The 15,562-nt window shown below is 41.0% G+C and overlaps 1 long non-coding RNA gene across 1 annotated transcript; it reads left to right on the top strand.

The window, feature by feature from the left end:
* The first annotated feature begins 490 nt into the window (after positions 1–490).
* Positions 491–2,762, top strand: LOC135176477 (uncharacterized). The gene is made up of 3 exons (XR_010302673.1): positions 491–775; positions 1,218–1,363; positions 2,332–2,762. It is a non-coding gene; the product is annotated as an uncharacterized LOC135176477 (long non-coding RNA).
* The last annotated feature ends 12,800 nt before the right edge of the window (positions 2,763–15,562 follow it).

Here is a 15,562-nt window from a genome sequence, read left to right as displayed (position 1 = left end):
GTTTTTTCTTTTCTTCTTTCCTGATTTAGTGTGTCCTGTTTTCAGATTTACTTGTTCAATTGATTTCAAAAGCTTAGACAAAGTGAAACAATGGAGGCAGAGGTGAAAGTCTTGAAACACCATTGTTCACAGGATCACAGGATGTCAGGGGTTGGAAATGACCCAAGGAGATCGTCAAGTCCAACCCCTCTGCCACAGCAGGACCATACAATCTAGCTCAGGTCACAGAGGAATGCATCCAGATGGGCCTTGAATGTATCCAGAGAAGGAGACTCCACAGCCTCTTTGGGGAGCCTGTTCCAGTGTTCTGTGACCCTTACAGTAAAAGAGTTCCCCCTTGTGTTAAGGTGGAACCTCCTGTGCTGCAACTTACACCCATTGCTCTTTTTCCTATCACAAGGAGCAAGTGAGAAGATCCTATGTGCTGTGTGTGTCCCCCCCGAACACCCTGCCCCCAGATATTTATAAACATTTATTAAATCCCATCTCAGTCTTCTCTTCTTCAGACAAAAAAGCCCCAGGTCCCTCAGCCTCTCCTCATAAGGCTGTGTTCCAGTCCCCTAATCATCCTCACAGCCCTCTGCTGGACTCTCTCCAGCAGATCCCTGTTTCTCTTAAACTGGGGAGACTGCATCTATTGAAAAGGAAAGCTCCAACAGTACTTCATAGACTTGACAACTCTCCATTCATTCCTTGTCAGCTCACAGAAATCACAAAGGATTTTAACAAATTGTTAAGTATGAAGAAATATGTATTTGAACAGACATCTGAAAAGGTAAGACACTTACAGAAATATCAGGGGTGGGGGGTGTGCTTCAGTTTAAATCTTTCTCTTGCCCCCTCCTTCATATTATGTGAAGAAATTTATTACAATCTACTGTCAAATAAGTCAGAGTAATGTCTGTGTTACTGATGGTTTGCAGGTTCTGTTTGCTTAAGTGACGTAAACTGGTAATGTTCATTTGCTAGAGAATGAGTGCTGTTCTGTGCTATACACAATGCTATCAGTACTCCACTGTGAAGTAATCCAAAAGATCGGGAAGCCTTTCTCAGGAAGGAGATTTCAGCTTCTGTAATTCTTCTGTGCAAGAGCCCATATGATCCCTTCATAGTCAGCCCCTATGTTATCTTTGAATAGCTCTTAAGCTTTTTACGTCAGTGTGGTCTTTCATGTCACTGTATCTTCAGTCTTCCAGCATGTTCAAATTTCTTTACAGGCCAAAGATTGCAAAGGAAGAATGCTGTAGACAAAATATCTTTAAACTGTTTACATCGAATTTATCAGTGTATTGTTGGTGACACTGCTAATGCCAATGGTACTCTTCACTCCATGGATCAGTCATCCCTACAGATGTCAACTGAAGTAAGTCTCACAACTCTTTGTATGTGTTAGTTAACACAGTCACCTTCAACAGAACAGACTGACCAAAGATGTGATGAAAAAATCTGTGCCAAGATAAACACTAAAAATGAATAGATGAAGCACTTAAAAACTGTGTTGTTTCCAAATATTGCTACATTGTAACTCTTTGCACTGCAGAGTTTCTCCATCTGTATTGCTTAGTGTTCTAGCAGAAGTGCCTACTTTCAACCCATTCTTGCTTCTGTCAGTCTTTCCTGGGACTCGTGGTTTATTCTGTATTCCATTCTAAAAAGTTGGCATGCAGTTCCATTGTCCAGATCTCTTCTGTACAGAGATAAACTCTGCTGTTGAACAAGAATGGTTTAGAAAATTACCAAGAAGGAGCAGACAACAGTTTTTAGTGTGTGTGTGTGTTTGTTTGTTTGTTTAAATCCAATTTGGCACAACATAAATTTGGAAATATGGACAGGTTCACAGCTATCTTGCTGTAAGAAATAAAAGCACAAACCAAGGTGTGGATATCCAGATGTGACGGTTTGTGGTGGAGGGTTGCACAGGCCTCCAATGACTATGTTTACAAACCTATTCATACCCGGACATGTTGTCCCCCCAAAGGGTGTTACCCTGCCTAAACTTGGGGTAAACAAGTTAAGGGGCACAAAGGGACACAATAGCCTTGGTGCCTTCGAGTCTGGGTTGCCTGCTTGGAGGTTGAAGTAAACACGTTGTGTAAGCTCACACGCCTAGGGTGGGGAATCCACCTGAGCCCTCTCCATATTTGGGGGTACCAGTCCCCAGACTTCACCTCATTTGGTATGTTTTGTCCTGTTGCCAAGCCCCCATTGGACAGAATTGTGGCCAAGGACCATCAATCTCGGAATCAAAACTCATAGAAAGGGACAATTCAGTGTCCCTGCTATCTCGCTTCTCACCCCTTGCTCCCTCTCCTGCCACCCTCTACCACCCAGCCGCTTCCAGCTGCTTTTGGGGACCACTGCTGCTGCATGACTCCAGCCCACGGCACCAGCCCAGGGAACTGACCAAGGCGCTCCCGGCCAGCCACTGCTCCAGCTGCCGCTCCCAGCTTGACTGTGCCCGTGGAAGCTCCAGACAGCGCGCCCCAATAACCCCTGAGCTGAACTATTCAAACCCACGATATTTGGGATCATCAAAACTGACTCCAGCCAGTGAGTAACTGAGCAAACTCGATCTAAGCCAGCATAAACTCTCAATAACTTACCAGTGGCACTTTCATGCCACAGACTCTCTTCCTAAATCCTTTCAAACCTCTGCTAAATTCCCAACTTTGGTGTATATAGACATTCTGTAATATAATCTCGGAACTGCATACAAAGAACTTGTGTGGGGTAGCTGTAAATAAGTTTGGGGAAGGGGGGATTCCTTGTGTATATAATATTAAATTATTTAAACCCTTTTAAAATTCAGCCTTATATTTCATTCCCCCAAAACCCAGGTGAACCCCTTCACGACACGTTTTGAGTGTTACACCCCCACCCCCCCACTCCCTTATGAAATCACCCAGACTAGACTCAGCTGAGCTGGAAGTTAAGGAAGTGAAGCTATATTTACAGATCAGCACAATATACAACAGGTATTTGCAATACTTACATATATATATATAAATATACAAGTTAAAAGTGATACAGAAACACAACAGCCCTCCCAGAAACCTGAGTCCCCAGGAGGGGCTCACAACCACCCTTCCACCTTCCTCTCACTCCTCTACCTTACCCAAGACTTTGCCTTATTCTCATGGTAGTTTGGAGGGTCAGCCAGGGGAGTCAGGAAGCAGATGGATTAGTCACACAGATGGCAGGTTAGGTTAGAGAGAAAAGTTTAGCCCAAAGCCCAGGGAGACAGAGAGTGACTCTGTTATCTATGCTTGTGTTCTTGTTCTTATACATCTCAGCAAGCCTATGAGTGAAGTAGACATCGCCACTGTTTCCTTTTCACAGCCTATAATCTAATTCTTCTGACCAAAATATTCCAGCTAGTCTCAGACTAGCACTCCAGATAATGAGTGGTCTGTCTTAGTTGAAATAAAAATACATTAGTGGACTAAACATAAGCTTTAAACATCATTGACCAGATATGCATGCAGATACATATGTTCTCTTTTTTGATACTTGGACTGAATGTTACATGCAGAGATGGTTACATAATAAGCAGAAGAACAACAGCTAAAGAGCCTTCACAAGTAAGAATTACTTCCTTTTTTTTGGTTGTTGTTGTTCAATTTGGTTGGAAAATGTTATAACATATTCAGTAGTAGACACCAGACAAATGATGTAAAAACAATAAAAATGCCTGAGGGAGAGAAGGTGTGGAAGAAAGATACACTTGAGTGTCAATATCCTTGCAGGGATGTGCTAACATTGCCAAAGAATCTGGCCTCTGAGTGTCAGCACATAGATTAGGAGCAGTGCTAGGCAAAGAATAGAATACTCTGAGGAACATCAAAACTGAGCTTATCCTCTGAAGTAAATTAAAAATCCCACAACAGCCCAAGGTCAGAAACTGACTGCTGGTCTGCAAATTACAGCTAGTCCAGACTAATATAGGCAGTGAAGGGAAAAAAAATTGAAATCTCCTCATTAGAGTCCTGTGGTGCAGTGATGACTGAAAGAGTACAAGGAAGTGGATGGAGAATTGAGAGTGTTGTTAAATTTTTGTATTTGCTCAGTCTTATAATACTCAAATAATTCACAGCAGATTTAAAGGAGATATTGCCTTGGAATGCAAGACAACTATTGAAAAGCTTACACAGGGAGATTTTTTTGATTGAATGACTGTTTTAACAGTAAAGCAAAAATTTTTTTTGTCAAAGATATTGGACAAAAATTTAGAAAGCATAACAAAATTTTCAGCAATAAAGTTTATAAATTACTACTATGATTTTTCAGCTGGAAGAAATAAAACTGTAGCCACATGTTCACTGTTTTTTTTTTCATACTACTTAACAGAATATATATTCTGTGAATCTGGGGGGACTTCCTTAAACAGGTATTTATGCTTGGCAGGAAACATGGGAGTGAGTGTTGAATAGTAGGAGCAAAATACAACTCAATCACTGTGAATCTCTAGAATATGTCAGAAAACTTGTGTGACAGTCTTTAAAATAAAAAAGTCTGAGAAAACAGAGACAGTGGAGTGAAGTCCAAGAAGCAAAGGGAACATGGGGAGCAAAGCAGTAACAATATTCACAAGAAGATGCTCTCTCCTGGGGGAAATGAAGGCCAAGATGAAGGGTTGTCTTATGTTTCTTATAGCAGCAGAAAATTGGCATATAAGAGCTGGAGGGCTAAAAATTTTAAACATACTGCTTTAGAAGTCAGGCTTGAAGAAAGTAAGTTGCTATACAGCCAAATACTTATAGAAGTCTGAAGTAAATGAAAGGCCTGTGAGAAATCAAAGCAATGGTTATGATTTTCCTGATCTCATTTGAGCAAGGAGTCAGACTGTTTTCTTTACAGAGCTGCAACAGGTAGCACAGCTGGGGAGTTCTGTTCCAGTATGGGATGAGATTTAGGTGCATGATTCAGTTATTGCCACGTTCTCCATGTGCTCACAAAAATCCTCTTACTGTCTTTTAACACAAAAATGTCATATCACAAAGTCAATATAGGCTCAAAAGAACTCTCCATTTTGCACATGAGTCTGTGGTTAAAATGGGATCCAAGAAATTAATAAACATTACACAATTTACCTCTGGTTATGGAAGAGATTTTCTGGGGTTTTTTCTCCATTATTTATTGTATGCATAAAACCTGATTCTCTAAGGTCTGTGAAGATCTTTCTTACTAAAAATAAGTGCAGAATGTTCTATTTCTTAATATTACACTGACAGTAAATGCTGAAATAATGAATGCACTACAGCCTTTGATTTGTATCAATAGTATATGTAAAATTTACATTAATTTGTGTTTTGTTTTCAGGGGATTGTGATTCTAATAGACTGCTGGGTATTTAAAATGTGAAAGGGGGCAAGTTGATTAGTTTTTGTTTGCACAGTTTTTAAAGCCAAGAACAGAACATAATGCAGCATATTATTTTCAATTGGTGAAGAAACAGAACAGCAGTTACCTCATCATAACTTCAGTCCTTTCATATGCTGTGCTCTGTTCACTAGGTACTTGTATAAGAGGTATAAGAAAATTTGCAGGCTGGAAAAATCTTAGTTTTTGCAGGCTTTTAGTCTTCTAGGATGTCAATGAGCAGCTACTTTACTGCAGTTTCAATGAAATTAATAAAGAGTAGGATTAGTTATTTACAGGTCTTCTCATAGACTGTACTTAGATATATTGAGGACCGTTTAAAATGAATGCTTCATCAGTGTATTCCTAAAAAATAACAAAACAACAAAATCAGTATCTGCTGGGGGTGGTTGCCTTTTTTGTTCTTCTTTGGTTTTATTTTACTAGAATACAGGGAAAAAAAACCAAATCATTGCAAACTGTACAAATATATAAGAAATCTTATCTTTGTAAATGTGTAAATAGTTGTTAAAATAGCTTTTCTAGTTTTATACAATACATAATGCAAGCTGGCTAGTATTATGGTTCCAAATGTGCTGCTTTCTCAGTTCTGTAATCAGTGCAGATATAATGGGCTTTATTCTGAAAAAGGATTCATACAAGTGTACTGTGTCTGTTTTCACAGATTTGTAAGACATCATTTGGACCCTTTGTAAAGCCTTTGAAAGGAAAAGTACATTTTTTTTGCAGATGTGTCACTTGCAGTTAAGTAACCATGCAAAACGTGTTACACTTATATTTGATTGGTAACTAATAATTCTTCCCCAAAATCAACACATTTCATACTTGCATCCCTGCCTCCTTTCTGTTGGACCAACACATCAATCAGGTTGTCAGCCATCTGCAATGATGATGGACTTTCCAAGAGTGTAGCTTCATCCTTGCCAAAGTCACATACCACCATGCTGATCTATAAGCAAGCCAAGGACAAAATCACTCCTTACTATGCTTTTTTGTTTCCCTGCTCCAGCAAGATAAGATGTGTCTCCATCAACGTTGCATTGCTGAGGGAGTGGAAATGTGGAGAGACAGTACCTCTTCTATGATGCCTTTAAACTGTGCCAAGAACTCAGGAGTTGTCTAAGGCATTCTTTATGTTGAGGAAATATCCCAGACAACTGTTTTACATGGGTTTATCATTGGAGCCTATTCCCTATAAACAATGTGTCTTTAACCTGTTTTGCTAGTGGATTACACTCAAAAACAAAAAGACAATCATACAGAAACACAGGTTTGCTTTCAATGCAGCCAGTGAGAGAGATGTTAAACTTCAAACTACCACCAAACTTACAAATGCTTTCCAATATAAACAAGTAGTAAAACTAAAGCTTTCAGGGTGCACCAATGCAATAAAAAAAAAACAATGAAAGACAGCTGCAACGAATGAAATGATTCAATTTGATGCTTCTGTTTTACAAAACTTCTATAAAGCAGAGGAAAAGTCAACATTAAAAATGCCAGGATGTCGTTTTGCTTTAATAATGTATTTTGTAACTTGAGTTTTACTGTAATTACTGAGCAGAGTTATGGTAAGATGGGCTAGCACTACGTTCTGCCATTAGTTATTCTAGTCCCTAATGAACTGGACATATTTCTCCCTTTTTTAGTACTTTCCTTCTGCTCCATTTTGATAACTGTCCATATGGGAGCATGGAACGTGCATAAACCATCAATATTCACATATTAGGATAACATTTCCTCTCTCTGAAAGCAGTGCTGGCTTCTCCTAAGTGGTCATCTTTGATTATTTAGTGTGATGATTCCCTAGAGCACATTTAAATGAGAGATGACAATGTACCTTGGCGGTACCTCCCATCTTCCTCTCTGTGTTCACATTCCATTACAATGAACTTGGGTAGAGTAAAACCCTGGAGAGTAATGTTTTTATAGTCTCATTACTGTCTAGTGTATTAGAGCATGGTAAAACCACTGCTAGATGAAAAAAATACATCCTGTAACAATGAATGAACACTTGGTAGCAAAGATTATTTTAAAACATTATCTAAGGCTCTTCAAGCTTTTACCATCTCTTCTACCTTCTAAATCTACATGTAAAAAGAAGGTAGTTCACAAGTGTATCATAAAAGTGGATAATGTAATTTATTATATTGCTGCATACATGTGTATTTGATTATTCAGTGCTCTGTTTTGCTTTTTAGCTCATAAATGACTCTGAAGACATTGCACAGTGACTTTTTCTCAGCTAACAGACAGGAGACATACTCACTCACTTTTGAAGGGAGGCAATGAACTGATGAGAATGATGGATAGAAAAAGAATACTAGAGAGGTATGAATACTGTCAGGCATCAAACATGCATGCTCCAGTTCTTTGACAAAGGTGGACAAACTTGTCCTCTTGCAGTACTTCAGAATATGAGTGCCTTCTTGGCAAATGTCTTACATTAAATAAAGAACAAGGAACAAATTGCTTGTTTAAATGACACCTGAGATTCTGCCTATAACCTTTTGCATGATGTTCTCACATCTATGTGTTGTTATGAATGGAAATATTAGAGCTTTGTTTTGCTAAGTCATCCAGGTGTTTACATTACTTTAAAAAATACTACAATGAATTCCATTTTGATGACATTTTAAGATTAAGTTCAGCTTGTCTAAGGCCTTAAGGAGGAATAAAAAACCTGTATGTTAAAACAGCTAGGGAGAAGTGAAGAGTCACAGTAAGTGGAAAGAATAATTTTATTTTGTTACCACGGATAAGAAATTAACTGAGTCACAGATTTTAAATAATAGTAAAACCTAATTAATAGCATAGTCTTTACAATACCTAATTTCCTTAAAACTAGCAGATTTGAGTAAATCCACAAAAAACTCCAGCTGGGAACTGAAACCCCAGATAAAGGTCTCTTTGGTTGAGGGCTTGCTTAGGGAAGATGAAGTAGAAATTTGAAGTACTTTCTACCAAGTTCTATGAAAGTTGTAGACTCCCTTTACATGCACTTAGCATTAACTGCACTTTCATTTAATTTTCAGTGTTTCTGCAGTAACTTTTCTACAATAATGTGCTTAGGGTAGATTTTGTTACACACGGTGTATCTTGAGTGTGTTCATGAAGAGAAAAAAAGCCAAACCACCATTGCATTTGTTGTAATTGATGGAAGAGAATACCCATTATGAAATAGGGTTTGTAAGATGCTTAAAATTAAAAAGAAAAAATTGTTGTTATTTTTTCTGCATTCTGTCAATTTATGCAGCCGATTCTGTGATTTCCAATAGATTTTATCTGACTTACTCCTAAACAGCTCTTCTCTATTTCTACCTTTGTGCTCTAATTTAATCAGGTAAGGAGACAGATTTCTTTGTGACACTAATGTATATTTAATCCAGATCATTACTTTGGTAGTTTGGCCTCAATCTTCTTCTCAGGACTATAGCACACACCCCAGTCATGTCTTGTCATGTCTTTTCCTCTTTCTCTAACATCTCCTTCCCTCATTCTGACAGGTAATTTAGAAAGCCTGTCACATATACCCCTTGCATCTAATTCCACTGGATGGGAATGAATTGAAAGATGGAATGTAGTGTAACAAAACAATCTGTAGCATGTTTGAGTATTTTAATAAACATTTAAAAATATGTGTGTTGACTTCACACACACACAAAAAAATCCTAACTATTAGCAATGTAGTCCAGAGCACTACTGTGATTTTGCCAGAAAATAATACATGGTTATTTCCTTAAGAGATTTTTTTTTAATATTTAAATAAACAACTCTCTGTTTTTTCTGCTACTGTAAAAAAATGATCTCGAACATATGTTTGCTTGGGGATAAAATAAAGGTATGACAGAGTGTTAAAAAGCAAGTGTGAAATGTTAGGGAAGCTTAAAACTCTTGCTAAATCCCTAGATCAGTACACAACACATTCAGCTGTAATCTGCAATGATGTATTGCTCAGAAAAACAGCAAAAACAGGCAGGTGTCAAAGCAGGCACCTATATAAATCAATAAACCTCATGAATTAGGAAGTGATGCTTCATCTTAAAATGTATGGACATATGCAATGCCTCATTTACTTCACAGGTCTGAGCCAGGGCACTTGCAAGGGGACAGGAAGTCGAAGCATAGATTGTAAATGGTAGCATTAGATTCTTAGGACTGGTTTTGAAGCCATTCAAATCAGTGACACTTATTATGCTGACTTACAGCAGACTGTTAATTGGCCCCTGAATTATGTATACTGAAAACTGAATAGATATCCCTTAATTCTTCCAACCTGTTGCTCATAAACATAATTTTTGCAACTAGTCAGTCTTCTGTCATTGATATAGAGGCTTCAGAAAAGAAACTACTATCTGAAACTAGGAAAAACACCTAATTACACCGAGTTCAGAGCAGGTTGCTATTTTGGGAGTTCATTAAAGTATCTCAATCTGATGAAACATTTACTTCTATTGATAAAACATTCATATTCTTCCAGAAGTCAGCAGTAAAGAAGTAGTTTTATAGCAATTTTTTTTAAAAAAGAGAAATTAAGATGTGAATACCTCCAATCTGCAGCCACATAGAGACCTAGTTTTATGTTTTTCCTACATTTCAAACCATCATTCTCTCACATGCTCTGTGTTCTGCATTATTCATTCGATTTTGGAAAAGTTATCTTTTATATTGAATTTCCCTTCCTTTATATATTGTCTTCCTGTTAATTTTTTTTTCTTTTTTTACACATTAGTGCAATGTAATTCTCTTACTAAAGTTGGAACTTAACTTTCGAAGCTATGTTGCCCCTTAAGTTCTGGGCCCCCCAGTTTAGGAGGGACATTGAGATGCTTGAGCATGTCCAGAGAAGGGCGACGAGGCTGGTGATAGGCCTTGAGCACAGCCCTACGAGGAGAGGCTGAGGGAGCTGGGATTGGTTAGCCTGGAGAAGAGGAGGCTCAGGGGAGACCTTATTGCTGTCTACAACTACCTGAGGGGTGGTTGTGGCCAGGAGGAAGTTGCTCTCTTCTCTCAGGTGGCCAGCACCAGAACGAGAGGACACAGCCTCAAGCTACACCAGGGGAGATTTAGGCTCGAGGTGAGGAGAAAGTTCTTCACTGAGAGAGTCATTGGACACTGGAATGGGCTGCCCGGGGAGGTGGTGGAGTCGCCGTCCCTGGAGCTGTTCAAGGCAAGTTTGGACGTGGCACTTGATGCCATGGTCTAGCCTTGAGCTGTGTGGTAAAGGGTTGGACCTGATGATCTGTGAGGTCTCTTCCAACCCTGATAATACTGTGATACTGTGTGATACTGTGAAACTGGGAAAAGGGAAAAAAAATCCTTATTATAGTCAGTCTTTTAAAAGCTCAGGAGAGCCAGAGATCTCCAAGAGTTCAGTATTTTTGAAAAGAGATGAATTCTTTCTCTAAAGCAATGATTTAATATGGCAGATCTTTGGAGTTTTTCTCTAACCAGGGATCTGACTTTTTTTTTCCTTTCCAGTAATGAACAACCACAGAGATACTGACTCAGCTTGACAATGTTTATAGTAGGCGTTATTCAAACTACAATATAAATGATCTTGACATATGAAGTCAGTTGCAGAAAGAGCGTAAGAGGCTCTTTGATCAGCAATGAGAAATTGTTCATGAGATAACTGTAATTCACATGGCACTCTGCAGAGCAGAGCTGGTTTGGCCAGGTGCCCAAATTCACTTCATCATATGCTCAAGTTTCATTAGACTTTGTAGAGCAACGGATTACAAAGCCAAAAGGGGGCTATTGGGATCATTCGTGCTGACCTCCTTTGCAGCAGGGGCTGAAGACCTCTGCTAAATAAATCCCCACTCCAAGAACAAAAAGCCTTTTCAGGCAGACAGCCACTTTTGTTTTAAAAACTGTGGTGATGACTCGTAAGGATTAGTACCACTGACCCAAGGTTTCCTAACTACAGTTAGAATCATAGAATCATAGAATCAACCAGGTTGGAAGAGACCTCCAAGATCATCCAGTCCAACCTAGCACCCAGCCCTATCCAGTCAACTAGACCATGGCACTAAGTGCCTCATCCAGGCTTTTCTTGAACATCTCCAGGGACGGTGACTCCACCACCTCCCTGGGCAGCCCATTCCAATGGCAAATCACTCTCTCTGGGAAGAACTTCCTCCTAACATCCAGCCGATACTTCCCCCACCACAACTTGAGACTGTGTCCCCTTGTTCTGTTGCTGGTTGTCTGGCAGAAGAGACCAACCGCAACCTGGCTACAACCTCCATTCAGGAAGTTGTAGACAGCAATAAGGTCTCCCCTGAGCCTCCTCTTCTCTAGGCTAAACAACCCAAACTCCCTCAGCCTCTCCCCACAGGGCTGTGTTCCAGGCCCCTCACCAGCTTCATCACCCTTCTCTGGACACCTTCCAGCACCTCAACATCTCTCTTGAATTGAGGAGCCCAGAACTGGACACAGCACTCAAGGTGAGACCTGGCCAGTGTTGAGTACAGGGGAAGAATAACCTCCCTTGTCCTGCTGGCCACACTGTTCCTGATGCAGGCCAGGATGCCATTGGCTGTCTTGGCCACCTGGGCACACTGCTGGCTCATCTTCAGCTTACTATCTATCAGTACCCCCAGGTCCCTTTCTTCCTGGCTGCTCTCCAGCCACTCTGTCCCCAGCCTGTAGCACTGCTTGGGGTTGTTGTGACCAAAGTGCAGAGCTCTGCAGTTAGCCTTATTAAATCTCATCCCATTAGCCTCTGCTCACCATCCAGCCTGTCCAGGTCCCTCTGCAGGGCTCTCCTACCTTCCAACAGATCAACTCCTGCTCCCAGCTTGATGTCATCTGCAAACTTACTGATGCAGGACTCAATCCCCTCGTCCAGGTCATCAATAAAGATATTGAACAGGACTGGGCCCAGCACTGATCCTTGGGGAACACCACTACTGACTGGCTGCCAACTGGATGTGGCACCATTCACCACCACTCTCTGAGCTCTGCCATCCAGCCAGTTCTTGATCCAGCACAGAGTGAATCTGTCCAAACCATGAGCTGCCAGCTTGGCTAGGAGCTTTATATCAGGTAAAACCCAAGCTTCTGGGTTTGTCCTGTCAGCCTGCCCAGTGACAAGGCCCATGTCGAGGCTTGGCTGGCTGTGGGCTGTTTCTGGGCGCAGCTGGTGGGCTCTGGGGTCATGGCTGGGGCAAGGATTGCCCTGCTCTTCCCTGTTTTCCACTGGCTCCCAGTGCTCTGCTGCCTGCCTCAGTCTGCAGCCACACCAAGGTGTCAGGATGGGAGCAGGCTATGCAGAAGATATTTTTCTTCTTTCTTACTTTCCTCCACCCCCAGAAACAAGGACTTTTAGTATTGATCTTTCAGCTCTGCAGCACATGAGCCAGCAGTGTGCCCAGGTGGCCAAGAGAGCCAATGGCATCCTGGCCTGCATCAGGAACAGTGTGGCCAGTAGGACAAGGGAGGTTATTCTTCCCCTGTACTCAGCACTGGTCAGGCCACACCTTGAGTACTGTGTCCAGTTCTGGGCCCCTCAATTCAAGAGAGATGTTGAGGTGCTGGAACATGTCCAGAGAAGGGCAACAAAGCTGGTGAGGGGCCTGGAACACAAATCCTATGAGGAGAGGTTGAGGGAGCTGGGCCTGTTTAGCCTGGAGAAGAGGAGGCTCAGGGGTGATCTTATTACTGTCTACAACTACCTGAAGGGGCATTGTAGCCAGGTGGGGGTTGGCCTCTTCTCCCAGGTAACCAGCAATAGAACAAGGGGACACAGTCTCAAGTTGTGCCAGGGTAGGTATAGGCTGGATGTTAGGAAGAAGTTCTTCACAGAGAGAGTGATTTCCCATTGGAATGGGCTGCCCAGGGAGGTGGTGGAGGCACCGTCCCTGGGGGTCTTCAAGAAAAGACTGGATGAAGCACTTAGTGCCATGGTCTAGTTGACTGGCTAGGGCTGGGTGATAGGTTGGACTCGATGATCTTGGAGGTCTCTTCCAACCTGGTTGATTCTATGATTCTATGATTCTATGGCTGGCCCCTTCACAGTGCTTAGCAGCATTGCTATGTGGGTGGAGGTGTCATGGCTGTGACTGAATTCTTGCCAGGACCTGGTCCTTCTTGGGACACCAGCTGCTGTCTCAGTCTTTTCAAATAAACTGTGTCCATGGCTAAGAGCCAAGTAGCTCCATGTGACAGCAGAACAGGTCTCCCCTTAAGCAGGATGCCCCAACAGGCAATATTTTGGATGAGGCCCAGGGAGAATGTAGGCCATTGAAGCTCAATTTTATGACTGTGTTTAATTAGTCAACAGCTTACTAAAGTCTATATCCCCACATGGAGAAGGTAAGTCTATTTTGTAAGTGAGATTGCCATTTAAATTTAATAGGCATGCAAGGGTATAAAGGGATTCCTTATAAGTGGTCTTCTAGTATCTGAAGGGAGCCTACAAGAAGGGAGATTGCCATTTACATTTAATAGTCATGCAAGGGTATAAAGGGATTCCATCTAAGTGGCCTTCTAGTATCTGAAGGTAGCCTACAAGAAGGCTTGGGAGGGACTACTTACAAGGTCTTGTAATGGCAGGATGAGGAGTAATGGATTTAAACTGATGTGCTAGTTTGAAGCAAGCTGGGATGTTTTGGTAAAAGAACTAGATAATGGGCAGTGAAATGAAAACAATTGTGTCTCTTCGCTCACAGTCACCCTGAGAACTCTGGGAAGAAGAAGTAAACTTTCTCCATTTTGTCTTTCATTCTGCCTTTGCCTTCAGACCTAGTCACATCTCATTAACCTTGCTGCCACTAACCTTGCTCCCTAACCTCTTGGCTGCACCTCTCTTCTTTCTGAGAACTGGAGTAAGGTTGAGAGGGCAAGGGGAGGTGTTGGGGTGGTTTGAGAGCCCCTCCTGGGGACTCAGGTTTCTGGGAGGGGAGTTGTGCTTCTGTATTGTTTATCCTTTGTATATTTCTGTATATAACTGTATATATTGTAAATAGCTGCTTGTATATTTGCTACTGTAAAATAAATAGCTTCATTTATATTCCCAGAGGCTGTCTGAGTTAGCTGAGGCAATTCAAAGTGTGTGTGGGGGGTGGGTTAATGCCCAAACCATCACAACTGAAAGAGGGGAGATTTAAACTAGATGTTAGGAAGAACTTTACAGTGAGGGTGGTGAGACACTGGTACAGGCTGCCCAAGGAGATTTGTGGATGCTTCCTCCCTCCCTGGAAGTGTTCAAGGCCAGGTTGGATGAGGCCTTGAGCAACCTATTCTAGTGGGAGGTGTCCCTGCCTATGGCGGGAGGTTGGAACTGGATGATCTCTGAGGTCCCTTCCAACCTAAACCATTCTATGATTCTATAACAGACTGACTTCTGATGGTCACACTTATCAATGGTACTGGAAGAAAGTATTACATAACTGTTAATAAATGACTAGCTTTCACTTGCAACCAGTGCAGACACTTGGAAATATGCACGTCAGGCAGCTTAATAAACATGCTAGGAGCTCTCTTTCTATCTTGTCAAACTTAAAATTTAAACTCTGTTCTCCATGCCTTGATTCTGCATTTGGAAGTATACATGCTAATAAATAAATACAGAGTATTTACTTTTAGGCAGGAAAAAAAATCTCTAAGAGCTTAATATCCTGAGAATAAGAGCCAAGGTTTTCAGTTAAAGTGGGAAAACAGTATTTCTGAGTTTGAGGGGGCTGGGGTATTTGTGGGTTTTATTTTTCCAATAAAGAAGCAAGTAATAGCATAGATTTATTTACTTGCAGGATTGTGCTAGATTGTACCTTCAGAAGATGTAACATCCAGGCTTAAAATTACCATGACTACAAAATCTGATTCTGTACTTGAGCCTGATTAGCATTTATACTCCACAGCTGCTGACAACAAAACTCAGCTGTACCTTGAAGTTCCATGAGGATCACGCTAACCACTTTCCTCTATTTGATAATATATGAATAACCTTCTTAGACTAATACTAATTAACTTTGTACAGTTTCTGCTGTAAATTATTTTCTGAGCCACTTAGGATTGCTCTCAGCCAATTGCATACATGGCAAAAGGTTAATTGTTTGTGAAAGACAAAGAAAAGGGCACCACTGTGACTGCCATTAGAAATTAAGAAAATAATGAAGTCTTTCAATGGGAATTCATCTACTTCGTGTGTGATGTAGCAACCACAACATTTCTGTAGTAT

The sequence above is a fragment of the Pogoniulus pusillus genome, chromosome 6, assembly GCF_015220805.1.
Source record: "Pogoniulus pusillus isolate bPogPus1 chromosome 6, bPogPus1.pri, whole genome shotgun sequence".
NCBI classification, from domain to species: domain Eukaryota; kingdom Metazoa; phylum Chordata; class Aves; order Piciformes; family Lybiidae; genus Pogoniulus; species Pogoniulus pusillus.
This window is presented reverse-complemented; position numbering and strand designations above follow the sequence as displayed.